Source organism: Perca fluviatilis, chromosome 8, assembly GCF_010015445.1.
Source record: "Perca fluviatilis chromosome 8, GENO_Pfluv_1.0, whole genome shotgun sequence".
NCBI classification, from domain to species: domain Eukaryota; kingdom Metazoa; phylum Chordata; class Actinopteri; order Perciformes; family Percidae; genus Perca; species Perca fluviatilis.
Window position 1 is genome coordinate 11,674,689 of NC_053119.1, and position 20,635 is coordinate 11,695,323.

The 20,635-nt window shown below is 39.6% G+C and overlaps 1 protein-coding gene across 4 annotated transcripts in view; it reads left to right on the plus strand.

The window, feature by feature from the left end:
- The window catches only part of lingo1a (leucine rich repeat and Ig domain containing 1a), a 137,749-nt gene that overhangs the window by 92,926 nt on the left and 24,188 nt on the right, over positions 1-20,635 (plus strand). Inside the window, exon 1 of one of the 4 annotated variants that reach the window (XR_005640095.1) lies at positions 13,686-14,291. The exons of 1 other annotated variant lie outside the window; for it this stretch is intronic. The gene's annotated coding sequence lies outside the window, so the exon portion shown is untranslated. Of the gene's footprint in view, positions 1-13,685; positions 14,292-20,635 lie in introns of those variants that run through there. 2 more of the 4 variants (XM_039809306.1, XM_039809309.1) reach the window with 2 other exon arrangements.

The following is a 20,635-nucleotide window of genomic DNA, read 5'->3' on the forward strand; positions in this document are numbered from 1 at the left end:
TGGATAGCCAACCAATAGTGAGCAAGCATATCCCCACCCAGAAACTGCATGGGAATAATGAGATTCTGCTGACACAATGCAGTGGCCCGAGTGAATGCTATATATGTTGTAGCCAACCTCTCCACAATTTTCTTGCTTGGCTGTGTGTGTGTGAGCAGTTGCATGTTTATGCCCAAACATTTGCCATTTGCCTCTACAGGGTAGACAGGTTGAAGAGGTTAAATGGTTTTATTTGCTATTTTCTGTTTGCGATGCAGGGAAACTCCTATCTCCATACTCCTATGAAACTGCTGCTGTATCATAGCTCTATCCTCTAACCTGAAAAAAAGCTATAGAAAGTATGACACTGTTATGATAACAGATTGCATCCTACTGTTTTTTACAGCATTATAATACAAGCAATTGATTAAGTGGGATTTCTGATAGGAGGGGAAACTCTGCAGGATTCCTGTAAAAGTTTCCTTTCTCTATTATTTAAATTATCTATTATTCAAATCATTAGCATTGGCTATTAATTTAAGAAGTACATTTTAAATAGATTGAATGATGAAATTGCTCAACATTAGCCTCTGCTTTGGACAATGTAAGTCTACCACCTGATATGCTGTTAGGCACATCATTTATTTGCTTATCCAATCCTGCATTTCACAAAAGTTATTGGACTAAATGTTATGAATTGGAGGTTCTGCCCTTCAGTCAGAAGATCAGGGTTTAAGCATAAAGATCAAAAAAGCATCTAGACTGGTAACTGTCAGCTAGTGTGTAAGTCAGCTAACTTGATGTTCTGTATCTAATCATGACCCCTGACCTGCCTGTGAATAGGAATGATTAAGAAGAGAATTGTTCTTTGGAGATAAATAAAGTACCGAAATTAATTAATTGTTTGGTGAGGAGGCAATTCAACATTCCAGGTTATAACATTTAAATTTGTATGACTCTTGACACTTCTGGTAAGCTTAAATTGTGAAACAAATAATTACTGGTTTGTGTCCCAGCAAATGTTGACAGATGCAGCTCTGTTTGACTGCGTTCCTGACAGATTTGGATCACAGCGGGTTGTCCGTGCTGGAATGGGTATTGGTATTGCTGTAAATCAAACAAGACAGAACAGTGGAATTTGTTTTCATTTGATTCACTGTGATTAATAAACCCATACACCATGTGGTTTTGTGCTTAACTCAAAGAGCAGCTGGTAGATTTCTAGCAAGGTCAAAGAAAAATACTCAGGGACTTAAAATTATTTCCCAGAATAAAGAAGAAGATGCGACCCAGATGAGTAAACCCTAATTGAATTGCACAATCTTAGATGGGCACATTGCACTAATCACCAATATAGCCAAAATGCATGTAACAGCACCCAAGGGTTCCAGTATACTAAAATATCTATATATTTTAGATCAATAATATTTGCTGGTTCTTAAGGGCTGCTGAATATGGCATGATATAGTCACTGTGAATGGACATCAAAGACAAGGTGGAGTTTGTGAATCATGGTAAAGGAGATAATGTTGGAAATAAATTCAGACACTGAGATCTACTGTAGTGAAACAAAGATTACACAAGAAATGGCTTTCAGCTAATACTATAGAATTAAGGGGAGGATGATTTAGAGCACAGCAAAGTGAGTTTGTACAGATTCTATAAGCACAAGCACTGATTTTACACATCAAAGTCTGTTTAAAGGTCTCGGTGAGTACTACTGCATTTGTGAATAAAGTTGTATAAAGTGTTTTGTGGCTTCAGAGGAAGCTGTGTGAAATCTGATAAATTGCCTCATCTGATGTCCTGTGGGGCTGAAGACTCTTAGTGTAAAAATGAAAGAAACCTGGGGGTTTGGAGTTAGACAAGAGTGAACTAACCAAACTCTGTAGCTTGTTATTCATATGCTTGAGGCCAGCAGCTCGAGGCTACATTAGCCGTTACTAACATAACATGCCAGAATATCAGACCAAACTGTTTGCAATCAAGTTACATTATGGATAGTCTCGCATTGCCATACATATATCCACAGCGCTGCAGATGGGTAACATAAGCACCAGGATTTGACAGGACAATAATGTGTGGAATAAAAAAGACAATACCTCTGGTCTGTCTGCATTGATTTTTATCCTTTATTTATTTTTAATGAAAATACTTTGTCAAAGTCACTCATACTGTATAGTGAGTGAATTGTTAACCCTGAATTAAGGCTAAATTGTAATCACTGTCAGTGTGAAGTTAGCTTAAACAGATTCTATGAGTAAGCAGCGCAAGATAAAGATTGGGACGGTGTATTTATTGGAAGCACTACGTAATCCTACAGACCCAGAAAGTACCAAAAAACTTGTAAAATTTCTTTTCCTTGCTTGGCATTAGCTTACACTACAGTAATCACATCAAAATCTGGCCATATTTGTGGTCACCGGTTGGTATAGTTCCTATTAGAAAATGTCACAATGTCTAAGGTTTTGCAAAAAAAAAAAAACAGAGGTATCTACATTAAAAGGTCTGTAACAATGGTATTACATCAGTGCATTAGGGTTAATGCTAGCCTTTAGAGACAAAATGACAAAGTGGGTATATTCTTGGTCCAAGTTTCCACCTTGTTCAAATGAGGCATCAGATGCAAGCCATTAGCTTTGTGCAAGTTCAGACATTTTCACAGTGAAATGTGTGAGGGGTTAAAAAGTAAGCTGTCTGTCATTTGCTTAGTATGAAAATGTTCTGCCAAGAAAACAAATGATTTTAAAAAAGTAATGGATTTTTGATGCCCCAGTGGAGCTCTAATGTACAGCAGATGACAAACAATTCCCATGTGTGTAGACAGTTTGTCATGTTGCAAAGCAATGTTCAAGAGCGGAGGGTGAAACTTTCATTTTGGCATGATAACAATATGATTTTCCATTACAGTTGTATTGTGGATAAAGTGATCATATTGTTCATCAGGATACTGTTGATGTGTAACTGTGCTAATGTCTTGTTGCTTCCTGTAGCTCTGTGTGGCTTACTGAGAAATTTGTTGCTCTAGCTGTCTGTATGGTGTCTTGTTGACTTCTGTCTGTATAGTTTAACCTGTACTAATGTCTTGCTTTTTCCTGTTGCTCGGTCTAAAATCATCTGGCCAAAGGACTACAGTTGAAAATTAGCCGGCTGGCCAACACTGGCACATTTACAGAAATGTTAATTAATGTGTGTTGTCCTTTTTGTCTTTTTTTGTCTTTTGAGTATCCTATATAGTGAGATAATATGGATCTACTGATAAATATGGGATGAATAAATTAAGGGATTTTGTGTAACACAAAGCAGAACAAACTGCTCAAACAAAAATATTCACAAAGGAGAAACTGACAAGGTCCCTCTGGAATAGTTGTAAATGTGGCTGAGTAGGCAGTTATTCGCACACATTTACTAAAGGATTTCAGGTGTATTCACTTCCTCACGTTATTCATCAAAAGCTATACTAAAGTAGATCCTGCTTTCACGTCTCCTCATTTTTAATTCAATTCAAAGGTGACTATAAACAGGAGTGTTTTTGAGGCAGGTGTCACTAAAATCAGCAATACTATAATATTTATTGAGCATGTTCCTTGAAATCTACCTTTTTGGATTTTTAATGAAATAACCCTATTATTCAGTTTTAAGCGATTCAGAACATGTTTCCATGATTTATGCCTTTTAGTGAAAATATTAAATGCATTAAAAGCATTAAGAGTGCAGGCATTTGAAAATAAGCCAGAGGCCCTGGGCTTCTATAAGCATTTGTATGTGTTTGACATAAGCAAAAACGGTGACCATCTGCATCTTTGTAAAACCTTTCTAAAGTGTAAAGTGATTTAGTCATACAATCAGGGTGCGAACTACGGTGGAGCTAGGGGGAGCTTGGCTCCCCTTAATAAGACATGGGCTGTGTGTCATTTTGACATGCAATTTCAGTTTTGTGTAATGTGATCATCGTGGATTATTATGTGTAAAATTGCAAAAATATTCATTCATGCATGACGGCGATTTAAACCTAATTCACTTCAATAAAGATAACTACACATGCTATTCTTGTCATGAGCATCAAGGCGTGGCGGCGCTGCGGTGCAAATTCAACTCATGTTTAGTACATGTTAACTCAAAGATTTATAGAAAAAATATAAACGTTGGAGGCCACTAATCGGCACGCAAAGTCCTTGAAATCCATTCTGCAGTTAGCATCATTGCTATGGCAGAAAGAAAACAAGGCAGTTTAATTAATTTTGGTTTTACTAAGACATTGTGTAGCGATGACGGTAATAGCACGACCGATTCACCTGCTGCAAGCCCTGTTAGCACACCACCCGCCGGGGATACAACGCAAGAAGAAGCTGAAGAAATAATGTCCTCTCTGGCTGAAGATGCAGGTGTTAACAGCTCGTCAGAGGCCGGTCACGATCCTAACCCCTCTTGCTCCTCTCTCCTGTTTAATTGGAACAGCCAGCAGTGGAGAGACTATAAGAGCCAATATACACATACGCTTGTAGCTGTTACCGTATTTTCCGGACTATAAGTCGCTCCAGAGTATAAGTCGCATCAGTCAAAAAATGCGTCATGAAGAGGAAAAAAACATATATAAGTCGCATTTATTTAGAATTTGTTTTTTTTTCTCATCTGTCAACTACACAATAGCACACAGAACAACAGGCTGAATATGGTAGGTGTCCGGTATGTTAACGTAACACATTAACAGTTATTCAACTACACAATAGCACACAGAACAACTAGCTACCAGGGCGTGGAGCATTGATGTATTAAAAGGCGTGGAGACGTAACTGCACCGTTGACAAGCCCCTCCCGACTCGTTCCTCCAGCTCTGGCCATCTTGCTTTCAGCCCGCGATTAGCCAATTGGCTTTCTTTGTTTTCTTCAGTGCAATAAGTGTCACCTTTTCGCCAGTCCCTCACAAGTTTCTCCCTCATTTCAAACTTTCTTTCTGCTGCTCGATTACTGTTTTCGGCTGCATATTTTACTACCTGCAGTTTATCTCTTTTCTTTCTCAGTTGTCTTTAGGAGGAGCATTCTAGTTGTCACAAGCCTAGAGCGCCCTCTCGCGGCTGCAGACGGTAATGTTTTAGTATGAATTAACATTTAAAAACATGTTAAATTATATATATTTTGATATATAAGTCGCACCTGACTATAAGTCGCAGGACTAGCCAAAGTAGGAAAAAAGGTGCGACTTATAGTCCGGAAAATACGGTAAGTATCTTTGTAAGTCGACCCCCCCACCCCCACCCCGTGATAAAAAAGGGCTCCCACAAAAAACACGGTATAGTTCGACCACTGCATGCAATGTTCATATTGCAAGGTCAGTCTTACATTCATCAGTTCAAGGAAGTGGCAGTTTTCACAATTTCCCAATTCATAAAATGTCCTTGCTGTATGATGTAACATTGCATTGTATAGAGACCTAAACTTAATTTCTGCCCATTTACAGGGAGTCAGATCCTAAAGAGAAAATGAGATTAGACCTTTTGCAGCATGCAATCACTCAACGGATCGGCATGGATTTGGCTGTCAACAATTTACTAAAGCCATGTTGGCAGCTATAAAGTGATTGAAATTTCTCAGTGTGGCATTGGTGGGGAGTGGGGGGGTGACCCCAAAACCACTTGAAATAGTGATTACTTTACCAGTTTACACTACTCCCAATACCACTCCCTCACCCCCCTTTACTGTCTGTCAGGAAGCCATTGTCTGTTTGCCAAGTTGACAGGCGAGTAGCCCTCACAATGGATGGTGCCCTGCAGATGAAAAAAATAAATAAAAATGGAGCCATTGTTTCAGAGGCCATGAGCTGAATGTCTGCAGGGGTCTGAGGCCAAAGCGCTGCTCGTAATAGCTTGTCTATAGTCAAACACATTTGTCTTGCCTGCAAAACGAAAACACAAATGGCTAGATAAAACAAAAAAGATAAAACAGCATCTACAGTTATTGACCACTAAATGTATGGTCCCCAAGAAATGTTCAAGCAGTAAGAATGCATTTCTTTAATTCTTAAATTGGCTTTTTGACTAATTATATCTACTATACACATCGTCCTAAAACCTGGGCTGCATATGGCATTTTACAATAGTACAAAAAACATGGCTGGCTGTTGGCAATAAGTCTAAAAAGCCTGTCAAAAGTGAGCATGCTAAGTAATTCACAGTACGTTGACAGGTGAATAATGCTTTCAAAAGTCTTTATTCTAAATCATACTCCTCATCATATTCCTTTTAAATCATTGGTAGAACCTATCTCAATTTCTCCGGTAATTATCAAAGGAACACCACATATCTTTCTATGCAGATGATATTTTTTATATGTGAAAGATTTAAAACATTACCACGTTCTCTCCACAACTGAGGAGTTTGTAGTTTTGTTTCTGCATATCATGGTAAAGCAGAAGGCACTTCTCAGTCTGGTGTTACAGAAAATTCTCACCTTCCACTAATGACTAGAAAGACCTGTATAATGAAAAAATATGTAACTGGACTTATTTAGGGACAGAAGAATCCTGCATGACATGTTAATGTAAGAGGAGCCCTTTACTGGGCATTTCAGAGCCATGTGTTACTCCATGGCCACATTGCATCAGAGAAACAGCCAATCTGTAATTATAGCATCATTTTATATTGGGCAATTTAATCTGCCTTGTCACCCTTTGGTCTTTCACCCACTGACTATGCTTTAAAGATTTAAAAGACTACCTAAAGCATTCCTTCTTACCTAGTGGCTACAACGTGTATAATTCAACTTTAAAAAGTTACTACATAATAACTATAATATAATACACTACAATCTTAAACTGTAACATTTACATTAAAAATGTTAATATAAGTCTACCAAAAGAGTGTGGCATATACAGGATGAGAGTGTTGATGTGAGAAGACTCTCATCCTGTATTATGTTCTAAATGCAATATATTTTGTTGTTTGAGCAGAAAGATGAAACAAATAATCACATTTTGCCTTCTCGTGAAGTTGAAGGGCAGCATCATTGTCCCTATAAAGAGAAATTTGTGTACTAAAAAATGCAGTAGAAATCAGTGATAATGTAGAATACAAGAAAGCAAATTGCAGAGGATTATGGAGTCTCATTTGGGCTTCAGTGATAGATTAAGCCCCAGCATTCAAAGACATTGTGTTTTGTTCAAGGGTGGAAGTGACTTTGCCAAGACATTGTGAGATAAGAAGCTAACTGTTATTAGTTTAATGGGAATGATAGTCTGCCCAAAGCAGTGTGTGCAAGTAGCATTGGAGTATCATTTTTCGTTGCAGTACTTCTTGCACAGCACTGAGGCTGAGTAGCAGTGAGAGAGCAGCAGCCTGCCAATTGTTTTGTGGGAAATCCAAACCACTGAAGACAAAGTGTTGCTCATATGACCACTGGCCTAACAGAGCTAGGTCCAATTTGCTGCAATCTGTGTAAATAAGCCCCTTCTTATCCCTCTGAAATTGACAATAGATTTTGGTTAATGTCATTGGATATGTCTTGTGACGCATTTATTCTTCATTATACAATAGGCAGTGTATACCACACAATCTGCTATAAGTTGATTGTTTCAGTGCAATATAAGCCTCAGAGTTAGTAACCAAGGAGCTAGTTAGCTTTCTTTTCTTCGGTGTTTCCAATCACATGTGGAAACCATTGTGTAAAAGCTACTGTAACTTCAGGAATTTATTTTGCCATGATTCTAGTTACTTAGATGCCGTATAGTTAGCTGCTTCTAATTGTGCATATTTCTCAATGATTGTTACCATCACAAATATTATCCACTTGTGTACTGCCACTCTCTCATACAGATGTTCATGATCTGGATGACTTCATTATCACACTGGTTCGACACCTTTGCAACATTATGGCTTTGAAAAATAGCTTTCATCCAAGAATGTTATACTGCAAAACCCAAATGACCAGCCCTAAACCCCATGCGATAATACCCTTTACAGTATGACCGGATGTCATTAGTGTTGGATTTTGAATCTGTATTGTAGGTTATAAATTTGCAAGGATAAAACCAGATGTCAGTAATGCCAAATTCAATTCCTTGCACATTTGGTTGCTGCAAGCCGGTATTACAATGCTCATTCAGGATCTTGGCAATTCAAAGCCCATTGAGGGTAGTTTCCCCTCCAACCTCGCCAAATATACTGCTTTTCATTTTCACTGCACCAGGCATTTCACATAGCAGCACAATAATACAAGTCAGGGCAAATGAGTGAATGACTGCGAGGGTGAGTGAGTGATGAGTGAGTCAATGTATGTGTGTTTGTGTGTTTATGTATGTGTGAGTGTGACAGAGAGCGAAAGTGCGGGGCTATTTTTTAGGAATTATGCAAATTCTCTTCACTGGACCTGTTGGTATAAGACCTCAGTGTATACAGTACATGGTACTATCCTGCCATATATACAGTGTATATATATATATACTAGACATTTTGCAATCAGTCTAAACATAGCACCTTGTAATGACCTAATTTTGACCTATTCAAATGTGAATATTTAAACATTTAATTTTGCACACCTTCACCATGTCACAAAAAGACAATTGCGTAGCCACTTTAATTTATGAATAAAATAGTGTTTTCAATAAGAAACATTGGTGATGTTCTAAACAAGCTCTACTCTGCAAACCATGTTCCAATTAATAAGCATTACTTTGCCTGTCTACATGCACACTGATAATGTGAAGTGGATTTGAAATATGAATATGACGATGAATGTGTCATACAGAAAATCTTCATGTGCTTGTGTGCCTGTGTTCGTACAGTGGGAGTAGAGAAAGGCAGAACGAGTCTGTGCGATGCTTTTGCCAGAAAACCCACAAGAAAGTACTAGAGTAGTTCAGAATTGTAATAAGTGTGCTGTGCCACTAAAGTATAAACAATTTAAAGGTCAGAAGGGTAGGCATGTTGCAAGATGATGGGAAATTGGAGCCTTTTAGGGAGCAACTGCTAAAAGGCCACCAGGGGTAGAGCACATAAGGATTGACTGGTGTTGCTGTGGCAATGCTTGTGCAAACTGCTAGTGAACATTTTTGATTCAATTTTGCTTCAATTGATTCAATTGATTACTCCTTCTTTTTAATTAATGTAAAATACAATTTGGATTTCAACTTTTTAATTTTCCATTTGTCACTCATTGTGGGGGGAAAAACATTAATTCCAAACACCAGAATGTAATTTGGCAAAAAGGGAAATTTAATCAAGGTGGAGTGGCAGCTTCTCTCCCTTGTAGACACATTTCAAGATATAGTTCAAAAATGTCAGTATTTCTGTCAAAGAATAGTACAATAGACTATTATAATAATGTTGTGAAGTGTATTAATATGAGAATAGGATTGATGTTCATTAAAAGGTGGAGCTTATCAATAATAGTTGCAAGAAGAACAGCCATGCAGGTATGCAAAACCACATAGCTGCTGAATAACATGGGAGATGATTCTATATATCATAATAAGCAAATGGTTATTTTATCATCATATGACTGCACCATTTATCTTTTAGAGTCAAGACTGACAGACATCTAACACCCAGTATTGCAAAAGATTAAGGACAAGCATGCGTGCCACTGTTGATGAACACAGCAGAACAAATGAATTATTGATGGGATGCTTTCAAAGTCCATGGCGTCACTAGGTATCCATTGTTACATCTGTTGTTGTGTGCAGCTCTTAGCAGGGTAGAGAAGATGGAGACGAGGCAGGCAGGGATAAAGACCCCAAACTTAGCCTTTCTCCTCCTTCCCATAAAGTGCATTCTGCCAAAGCTAATTTTCTCTTTTTCTTTCTTGATTTTCTACATCTACCAACGTCCTAGACACATTTGACTAGTGCTGCTAATATGTGAACAATGGTTGGTTTATTTGTTAAACCGACCAGCAGATGATTGTCTCATATATGCTCAGACAATTCTTTTTATCCATTTATGAAACTTATTTAAATTATGTATTCTTTAATTTCATATCCATAGGGAAATATAATATCAACCAACTTTTAGACTAAATTAGCTGTTGAGTTACCTCTGCAGCTAAGTTTATATCTGCTCTGGACTAGTGTACTGATCTGGAAGAGAAGAAGCCTGTGTCCCCCCCTTAAGGAATGGTTTCACAGCCAGACACTGGGAAACAGCTCTAAAATACAGAGAAAATACCCTGTATTCATAGCAAGAGTGTCTTGGCCATGCGTGAACTGATGCTGATGACATTCACATGTAGCTGTGATGCCTGAGAGGCTTTAGTTGCTCTGAGGGTCTGTGCAGAGAAGCTTGATGATGCAAGAAGAACAGTGACACATTTTAACCAGACAAATACTTTAGAGGTATTTTCTTCATTGTTCTGCTATGAGTGAAAACTTGACTGGAATATACTCGTGGTGATGTAGAGTGGGTTAAACATGAAATGTAATTTGGGATTTAATGCCTGAGTTCTGTTACTCTTCTAGCTACTTGACCACACTGGGATCACATACATTTAAGCTTATGTTAAATTTAAATGTGGATGTAAGCTTGTTTAAAACCTTCCAAAGCAACCCAAACTGTTTTACATTGGATGTAAGGATGGGTAGCTACCGAGGATATATTTCAGTTACTACATTACATACAGTAAAACTAATCCCAAGAGTGACAAAGCACACAAGTCCCTTTCAGGTGTCAGCGATGTAGCCTAGAAATCTAGACGCACCCTGGGTCCAGGGTCCCAGGGTCAGTCTAGCAACTCTCCGTTGGCTTGCGAGCTGGAAAAACCAAACTCTGGTCGGGCCAATCACATCGTGTATAGAGTCGGTGGGCGGGCTTATGGCTGCTGCTGCTGGGAACAGAGGTCTTTCAAATCGGCTTTGGCCACGACTCTGGAAGACTTGGAGTTCAGCTTTTCTTTGAGAAAAGAACAAAGAACGGCAATGAAGTCATTCTTAAAAAAGGAAGATGTGTTCAGAGTTTTGCCGACCGGATACGGCAAAAATGTAATCTATCAACTAGCTCCGCTACCTTCTTCATTGCTGTGCTTGGATGTAGCGCTATCCTATTGCGTGTAGTGGGAATTTGACAGCCAACCGTTTAACCCACCCCTCGGATTGAGCCCTGCCAATGGTGAGTTCCCAGACCAAACATCTTGATGTTGGTCTGGCTTGTGAGGCTAACAGTGATGATTAAACACACAGCAAACTGGAATGCTTGTATAATGACAGCAGTGGATTTGAAAAGTTATCACACATGAAACATTTACACCGCTTAATTTTAGAATCCTCTGCACACTCAAATTATCTTGATTAAATTAATTATGGCAAGTACTTAAAGGGTAACTACAGTTTTTTTCAACCTGGACCCTATTTCCCTATGTTTTTGTGTCTAAGTGACTGATGGGAACCATAATCTTTGACATTGGTCCAGTGTTAACCCTTGTGTTGACTTAGGGTCAAATTGACCTGTTTTAAATTTTTGTTTTATATCAGAAAATATGGGAAATAGAAATAAGCGCTGAAAATGTAAAGAAGAAAATTTTTACAATTTAAACCCTACCGGACTCCATGTAAATAAACAGTAATTTTAGCATCGTAAATTCGCAACTTCAGAGCTGTTTCTGGTTAAACAGAAAGGTCTCAAAGATGTTTTAAAGGTCTATCTCTGAAAGGATATTGTCCATAATGCTGTCAGACACTTAGAATATTAATCTGAGCCTGTCAGTGGCAAAACCAGCACTTTTGTGAAGGTAAATACAAGATGGACAATTGCCCTATTAACTTAAATTGTAGCTTGTTTCGCTGCTGCCGACTGCAGCGATCTTGCTTAATACTGGACCAATGTGAAAGATTGTTGTTCCCATCAGTCACTTAGACACAAAAACATAGGAAAATAGGGTCCAGGTTGAAACAAAACTGTAGTTACCCTTTAAGAGCCACAATTTTGACTAAGAATTGTAAAAGATCTATAAAGGATCATGCTTCTAATGGTTGATGTGGACATTTACAAAATAATAACATCCCAGAGACAAAACAAGATGTCAGAAGTTACAATATTTAGCTTTAATGAAAGCAGAAAGGACAATATGAGCTCACAATAGCACTTTGTAATTGCTGACATACAATCCATTGAATAAATGTGTGATTGTAAATAGGTGGAACTGATTCTAAAAGTGGTTTGTCTGGGTGGATTCATAATGCACAACACCAATTAGAGTAAATTAAAGGCTGTGAGCAAAACCACTCCCTAATGTATTAACTATAATGCACCATATTCACTGTCAGACATTTTATGAGTATGAATTTCAGCTCTATAAAGCAGCTGCAAATTTTCCCACAATGGAAAGAAAGAAGTAATGCCTGTACTTTTGATAATAATCACACAATACAGTGTAATGCATATAATAGATGTGAAGATTACAGTTATGCAAAATACACCTGTCAGCGATGACAGGAAAATGATGATAATGATGATTACTAAGGCCCATATATCTCAACCTACTGCTCACTTTTGAGTAAACTACAGGTCTTGTTATTATCTAGGAGTGAACAAGAGAAACATTTCAGATAGCTAAATGCCCTATGTTGGTACAATGTTAGCACTTTGTTAAATTCTGTTGCCTCTGCTGCCAGACATCACATGCACACCATGCACACTTGTCTTTACAGTGTTTGAAACCAGCTTTCAGTGGCTAGCTGGCTGTGGTGTTGGGGGCATTATACCAAATGCCTTTTTTCATGTTAAAATGGTAATATTTGTATGCCACCTGTTGTCACTGGCCTAAAATCCTGATTAGAACTTTCTCTTGTTGTCTTCCTCTCAACTCTCTGGATGCCAAAATGAAAGAATAAAATATGAACAAAACCAAACCCTTCAGATTGTAACAAGTGAGTGAATTCTTGTTCCACAAATGGGATAACCATAATCAGATTTGCTGTCTCCCCACAAACCTTAGCCAATCAATGTACAACATGGGCAGTGATTACACATACACAGTCCTATCACTCAGCTACCAAAATTGCCATTATTATATATTTAAGAACAAAAATCTGATCATCTCTCACTTTGGCAGGACATTAAAGACAATGCAATGAGAACAGTGGATTGGACAAGAGTTGGCTCCTATGAAATATTTACTCTTCCTGCTTTGCCCCCTGCAATCTCTGACTGATTGTGACTGAGACCCCCTTTAAAATCACAGGTGAAAGATCTGATACTGTATGTATTAGACAACATGCAGGGCCTGCCTCCTGCGAAAAGCTGTGTTGCGAACGTGTGTGTGTGTGTGTGTGTGTGTGTGTGTGTGTGTGTGTGTGTGTGTGTGTGTGTGCGCGCGCGCGTGTAGTATCTGAAGCCCACAGTGCCATCAGGCTCTCAAAATAGGAACTGCTTTCTTATAGATCCTCCTTCCCTCCCCATGTCTCCACTCCGGGCTCAGAGACTTCTGATCGTATTTCTTTATTTGCCAGCAGCTTGTATGTGAGGTCTTTTGTTTCAATTCGCCATCAGAAGACATTCTCTGTTTTGAATGCGTATCTTCCGTGCGTCTGCGTGCGCGCTAACAGGGGAGGCTGAAATCTGGACAGCCACATCTGGACAGTAAGGCTGGTTGACAAAAAGCGCAGAGTCTAAATAAATAAACCAGCAAATGAACAGACTGCATGCGAGCGGTGATCAAACACATCGGGCTATAGGCAAACACAGCACGCACGGACACACACACACACACACACACACACACACACACACACACAACACACACACACACACACACACACACACTTGAGTAGGACACCGGACAGAGTGCGTTCCGCCGATCATCTCCGTCCCTCCCCTCAGCAAGCAGATTGCCTGTGACGACAGCCAGTCACAGTGTTGTGAGTGCGAGGCTGTGGAGAGAGACTGCATCAAGGAACGAGAACAGCGCGCTTGCATCGGAACGGTGTGTGGGAGTTGTTCTCTCTCTACCTGCCATTTTCATTCCTTCTTTATTCTCCACACTGATTCTCTGAAGAGTTCAGTCGCACAGGGAGTCCCATTACCGAGGAATTATCTGGCTGTGTGTGTGTATGTGTGTGTCTGTGAGTGTGGGTTGCCTGTTTTAACTACGTACAGCTCTCTAGAACCGCGGCACTGCCGTTGCGGAGAAACTCATTGGAAATCTGCAAGAAACGACTGGCTGTTGTATTTCCTTCCCCCGCACCACCCTCGGTTGTTTTGTTTTTTTGTAAGCTGTCTTTCACGGCGATGGACTTGAGATAGTGCGTCTCAATTTGAGTGTTTGTGGCTGGGAGTTGCCGTCGGGGAGAAATGCGAAAGGATGCTTGGAAGCAGTGAAGAATACAGCAGGTGAGTATCAGATTAAGAAAGCAAAATTGGGTTGTTCTTTATTTGTAACGGCGATTACTGTTTAATAATGTGGGTTGAGGCCAAGATTTTTAGAGAGGTGGATATCCATAATGCAGCGGTCTCTCTGGGCTACTTTGAAGAAAACATCACTCAAAAATATGTGAATTTTACTGTGCCAGTAGAGGCATTGATTCATACCAGAGGCTTTTCCTAAAACTCCTCGGATTTCATTGTGATGTCAAATCGGCTAAAATATTCCTGCAGGTCCGCTATGATTAGGGCAGAATGGGTTGACAGGACAGAAAAGCAAACGGTGACTCGAGTGTGGTTAGGCGCGTCCTCTGCAGGTAAAAATGCATCTAATCCTAGCACATTCGAAATTAATTTATAGATTTGTTATCCATGCACATTTGACAGTGTAAGCTCTTTTTGGGCCAATTTTTCTCTGTATATGTGATTCTCTGGGAGGACGAAGGCTTAAGCCATTAATCAAATGTAATTGTCCCGTGAATGTGAGTGTGTGTGAGAGAGAATGAGGACTGCGTGTGCGGGCGGTGGGGTGGGGGGGTTATGTTATCTTAATCTAGCCTTTATTTGGCCACGTATAGACTCTGCTGAGATAACATTTCTCATGGTGTAGAAGTGTGAGGAAGTGAGAGGCAGTCGTGATCCCCCCCCCCACACACACACACACACACACACACACACACATATTTATCTGCAAAGATGGCTATCTGTTAAAATAGGCATACAAGCAAAGCAGGCTTCTGCTGCAACGGAGTCATGCATTGCATTGATCCTCAGAAACGACTTGGCAATTTCTGGGTTTTCAATAAGACAACAGGGATGAGATCTAGCTATATATAGCTTACACTGCGACTACACAGGACACAGGATGAAACTTGTGTGTTTGTGGTGCCACACGCCGTCTGCTGTTTTTTATTCAAGGCAGCATTTGCAGAGAATAGCCTATATGACAATGCCCCCCTGAAATGTTTCCCACTTTATTGTCCAGCACTGCCTCATATAATGACACACCAAAACAGTTGAGGCAGAGAATCAGAAGATTGTGTGATGCTGTGCCTGCAGACATTCATAAAGTGCTGTAGCTCTGTTGGTTATAAATAGCCGGAGGGAGCGGACAGCCAGATAGAACAGAGCAGCCTCCCGAAGCTCGAGCAGCAGCAGCACAGCCTCTCCAGGCTTTATCTGTGTTCACCATCCAAGATGATAGATAGCTGATACACTTTGAGATATCACAAAGATGTACGGGCAAGGGTGTGGCACAGGGGAGTTCATACAGTAGGTGCATTATAGCCTGAGGTCTCTCCCCGAGTGTGATGTGCTTTCCTTATTAAAAAAAAAAAAAGTTAGTATTTAGTATTTTCCCTCTGCCTGGTCTCTAAATGTCTTTTTAGCACTCGAGAGTGAATTTATCACACCAGATGTTTTCCTTTAATCCCTTATAGGCTACTGTTCACTACATTCCAATAGTTTTTTTTTTAAACTTCACTGACAGGCTTTAAAGGTCCAGTGTGTAACGTGTTTAGTTGTTCATTATCAAAATCTGTGTTGCCCGTTCACAAACTTGTCCTTTTTCATGAATATTTACATCCACCATCAATTCCAAGTATTCCTTTTGGCTTGGCCTTTTTACATTTGCGTTCGCATGAACTGGGCTAACCGGCTGAAATACGTTAGCCGGTGTGGGACATACAAGACATACTGCTCCGCCTTCGCGTTTTCGCTGTCACATGATAAACTCAAAGATGCTGCTAATGCTGCTAATGGGTATCGTAGTTTCCCGGCCCCGGCAAGTTTGAAGAAGGAAACATGGAGGACAACACATATTCAAAATCCAAATTTCAGGAGCAGGAGTCTTCTTCTTCGCCCAGAAAAAATAACAATGATATTGAAAAGAGCAAGCCTTTTGAAGCGTGAAGGCTACGTACTTTGAACTGCATGGTGCGAGAGATTTGATTGCGATATATCATCTCAACGCTAGATGGGAGAAATGCCTACACATTGGACCTTTACATCATATTTGTCAGGTTTTACTGTTGATCTATTTGATGATTTGGATGCTGCTGACTCAAGCATGGCTGCCTTGCAACAGCCAAGAGGCTGCTGAGGTGTGTGATCCTCTCAGTCTAGATGCCCTGGCTGTCGTCATTAAATAAATGTGCGGCCGCTGACCTTGGCCATCTACAAGTTGTCAATAGTAATCACTTCTCTGCCCCGCAATAAGGCTATGGGACCCAGTACCAAAGACCCTCCCTCCTCCTCTCCTACAACATTATGCTGCTGTTGACATACTATATTGAATTACAACACGTTGATCAATGTTTGCAATAAGCCAAATCTCTACATAGCGGCCAATATAATACAGAGTATCAGATGTCACAGTAAAATTATGCTTTACATAACAGCATTATATTTCTTTAGTATGGTTACATCTTGCCATGTTTGTGACTCAATCCTGTGCAGAAAGAATGGAATAGCAAGCCAATAAGCCGAGAATAAGAGTGTGTGCTGCATTGTAATAACTTGTGAAGGAAATCAGCTTCACCATAGATTTGTCAGCAGTCCGGGGCAGAGGAGCAGCCGAGACAGAGTGGGTGGTGATGGTGTGGACCATGATGTCATTGCATGATGACTGATCACAGGCTTGCCTTCTCACAACACACTAAATGACCAATAGTGTTAGTGGGCTAATGCTGGCTTATGACGTGTTAGTACGTCTCTTGGAGACACTCACCCTGGGTGTAAAGCTGACACCTACTGCATTGACAAGGTGTTTATTAGCTCCCAGTTGTGAGGCCATGATGCCTACATAATTCTACAATGACAGAGTGCTGGGAGTTTTCACCCAGGACAGTAATTATGTTGTTTTTATAAGACCAGGCTGTCATGCCACTTGATGCCACTGCCTTGATACAATGCCCGGGGCTGCATAGCATGTTTATAAAAGGCCTGCGGTGGAATCATAGTAGCTGTTTGATGGTTGGGGGAGAGGGCTTCTTGTTCACAAGACACTGTTGTCCTTGGCGGATGTCTTTTGAACTAGATTAGCAGGACGAGCAGCTGCAAGTGCTGTCTGAAAGTTATCAGCATTTTTTGTCTTTCTTTCAAAGGTTCAGCAGTGCAATTGCTTTTGAGTGAAAGATTTTTCCTTTTTTCACAACTTGGTTGTCATGCATGGGACATGCCTCTGCACAGATGTGATACTGTATATCCTGCTGATCTATGGCCAACCAAATGTGTTTTTTTTTTTGTTGGTTTAATGTTTTTCAGGCCTCTGGGTGACCAAAAATTTAATGTTCTTGGCTCCATACAAAGCATACTGCTTTAACAAAGTTCTGTTAAATTGTATTCATTTAATCTGGGTTCCTACAGTAAATACCGCATTGTATAAACACCCATTTTGGCATGCAACCAATGCTTTGCCCTCCACTTTACCTTCATCAGAGTGATTGTGGCTTTCATAAATTTCAGAAATCAAATTTTGTCCAACTGTGATCACATTGCCTTAGATCTTGTGATGTTGGCTGTATTAACATAATATTGTATACACTAGTCCAGAATTTACACAAAATTGTAACCTTGTATTTATCACATCAATATACTGGCCAGAATGCTTTAAAATACAACATTTAAAAAAAAAAAAAAAAAAAAAAAAAAAAAAAAAAAAAAAAAAAAAAAAAGAAAAAAAAAAAAAATAAATAATATATTTTAATTATAAAATAAATTTTTTATTATATTTCTTTTTCTTTTTTTTTTTTGTCCCCTTCTCTTTTTAATTTAAAAAAAACCCCCATACAGGTGCCCCTAATTCTGATCTGCCTCACAGTGTTGTGAAAATTGTCTTGAGAGAGTTTCTACAAAGGTGCCTTGGGAGAGCAATTTCACCTGTTATGCTTGTGTGAAAAATCAAGGTGTCCACAAAGTGGATTACCACGTTTTCAAATATCAACAGCCTGCAGAAATGGATTCTTGGCTCGAGCTTAGGACTGTACCTCCACAAGCCTTGACCCTATTCAGTTTGTATGTAAATACAGCATCCATATAGATTTTATTCTAATAATGCTTGACCATTGCCAGCGTTTTAATGATCCCTTGAATCTGCCTACCTCTAGCTTTCAATAAAATGATATTCTAAACCATGTATATTAAATAAATGCACACTCCTAGTCAGTACCAGGGTTAGAATAGCATCCTGCCATAAACCACCTGGAGTCTCTTGGAGGATGCATCATTAAAAAAAGTTTGGTGGATGAGGTTTGGGTCAAGGGTTGGGGAGGTGTTATTGTGCTTACTAAATCTCCTCACCAACCCTCTGGAGAGGGCATTTGTATTCACTGCATACGGACTAATCAGTGACTATGTTGGTGCCCCTGTTGCCAGCCAGACTTAAAGCTAGATATCTTTTAGATGATTGTGTGATTGATGCGCATGCCACTCTGGTTAGCTGGTTGTATCACATCGGCGGAGGCAGTTGATGGCCTCAGACTCAACAGGTTGAGATAGGAGGCTAGAACTAAAACACCTGACTACAAGTTGCTGAAGTAAAGGGCAAAAAGATTTCATGAAAACAAAAACATCAAATGTGATGAATTTTGGGTGTGAATTCCATGTCCATTGTTATTTACAGTGCCTTCCTTTCCATCTGTAGACAATGAATATTATTGTCCCATTCGATATTTGCACAGGCATTTATAACTAGTGTCTGAATTGAATTGTGTTGCTGTGGTAATGAATGGTATTGTGCAGCAAAATTACAATATGTTGCAACTATTCTACTGAAAGCTTCTATTCAGACAGAGCTATTCAGTGGTGACTGGAAACCCAATTGTGGGACAACAGAAGCTCCACTTATACAGCCACACTTGAATGGAGTGTATGATATTTTCCATAAGAGGGAACAAGATTTGTGTTTCTGCCCCACCTCCCTGATGTAATCGCTGTTTGAATACCCTTTTGAGATCCAGAGTTCAGTGAGTTCGGTGTTTAGTTTGCAGTACTAGCACTCTCGACTCTCAATTCCTTTGTCTAGTAGGCTGACCAATGGATCTATTCAGAAGTGAAGTTGTCATTAACACCGTATCTGCTGCAGGTCTCCTCTGATTTTAAAATGAAAGATGCAGTAGTGCAGTAGTCTTTTTTTTTCTTCTTTTGGGTAGTATTTCTGAAATGGACCTGCTCAGGGTTTAGCTAACCAATATGCAGACCAGTCTCTGTCTTTGAATGTGAACATGTCTTAGAACTTTTTTCTTTTTGCTGTTGCTATTTCATGGCACTCCAAAAGTGTCATTAACAGCCACTAATCCCATTAGTATTCATTTAGACCATGGACACCCCTGTTCAAATGCTGCCACGGTATAGAAAGGCTACCCTCTGTGATACTTGGATTGTGGCATTCTCCGATCATTTAAACATTTAATGGGATTCAAGCCCATTATACCCTCCTTTCGTCAGACAAGTGAAGGTGCTTTCTATCCATTGCTAGTCTGCTCCCATTCATCATGTGATGCAAGACAACACGCGCCTTGCTTTGAGGTCTAAAGGGGCAGAGGCTTTTAGTTCCCTGAAAGCTCACTTTCTCCATCTTTTTGGTGCTCTCCCTCGATCTCGCTCTCGCTGTTACTTGCCTTTAAGCGCTCTCTGTCTGTCTGTCTGTCTGTCTGTCTCTCTTTCTCCCTCCCTCACTCTGGCTTTCTTTCACCCACTCATTGTAAACGCGAGAGTGAGAGAGAAAGGAATGACAGAACATTTTAACAAAGAACTTCTAGTACTGTCGACGGAGGGGAGCAAAAGTGCAGGGAAACAAGGGTTCAGATTTCAGGTTATCGACCAGACAGGGTGGCATGAGGAGATGTTAGTTTGCTAGACATAAAGAAGCAGCAATAATCTTACCTACAGATAGATGTGAAAAAGAGCTTTTTTGGGTCTTGTAGAAATACTGGAACTTATGCCGTGTCACTAAAGGTGTTTACACCCACATTCATTATCATAATGATCTACATTTGAATGCAGGTGCCATATTCTGGGATAAGTCTATAACTTACAAAATAAATACATAAGCTTGGATATGCCTATTGTCTTAAATACATTAAAAACAAACAGACCCTGTCTATTTTTTGGAATGTGACAAGCAATGCAGCAATGCTTGCCTTTTGGCCACCTGTATTCTTGTTAAGTCCAAAAAATATTCACAATATATAAACACTGCAAATATCGAGAAATCCAGCATGAATTAGGGCTGGGACTAATAATTATTTTAATAATGTTTGTTCTAAACATCCTAATTTGCTTAACACCATTTTCAAAAATAATGACAAATCCCC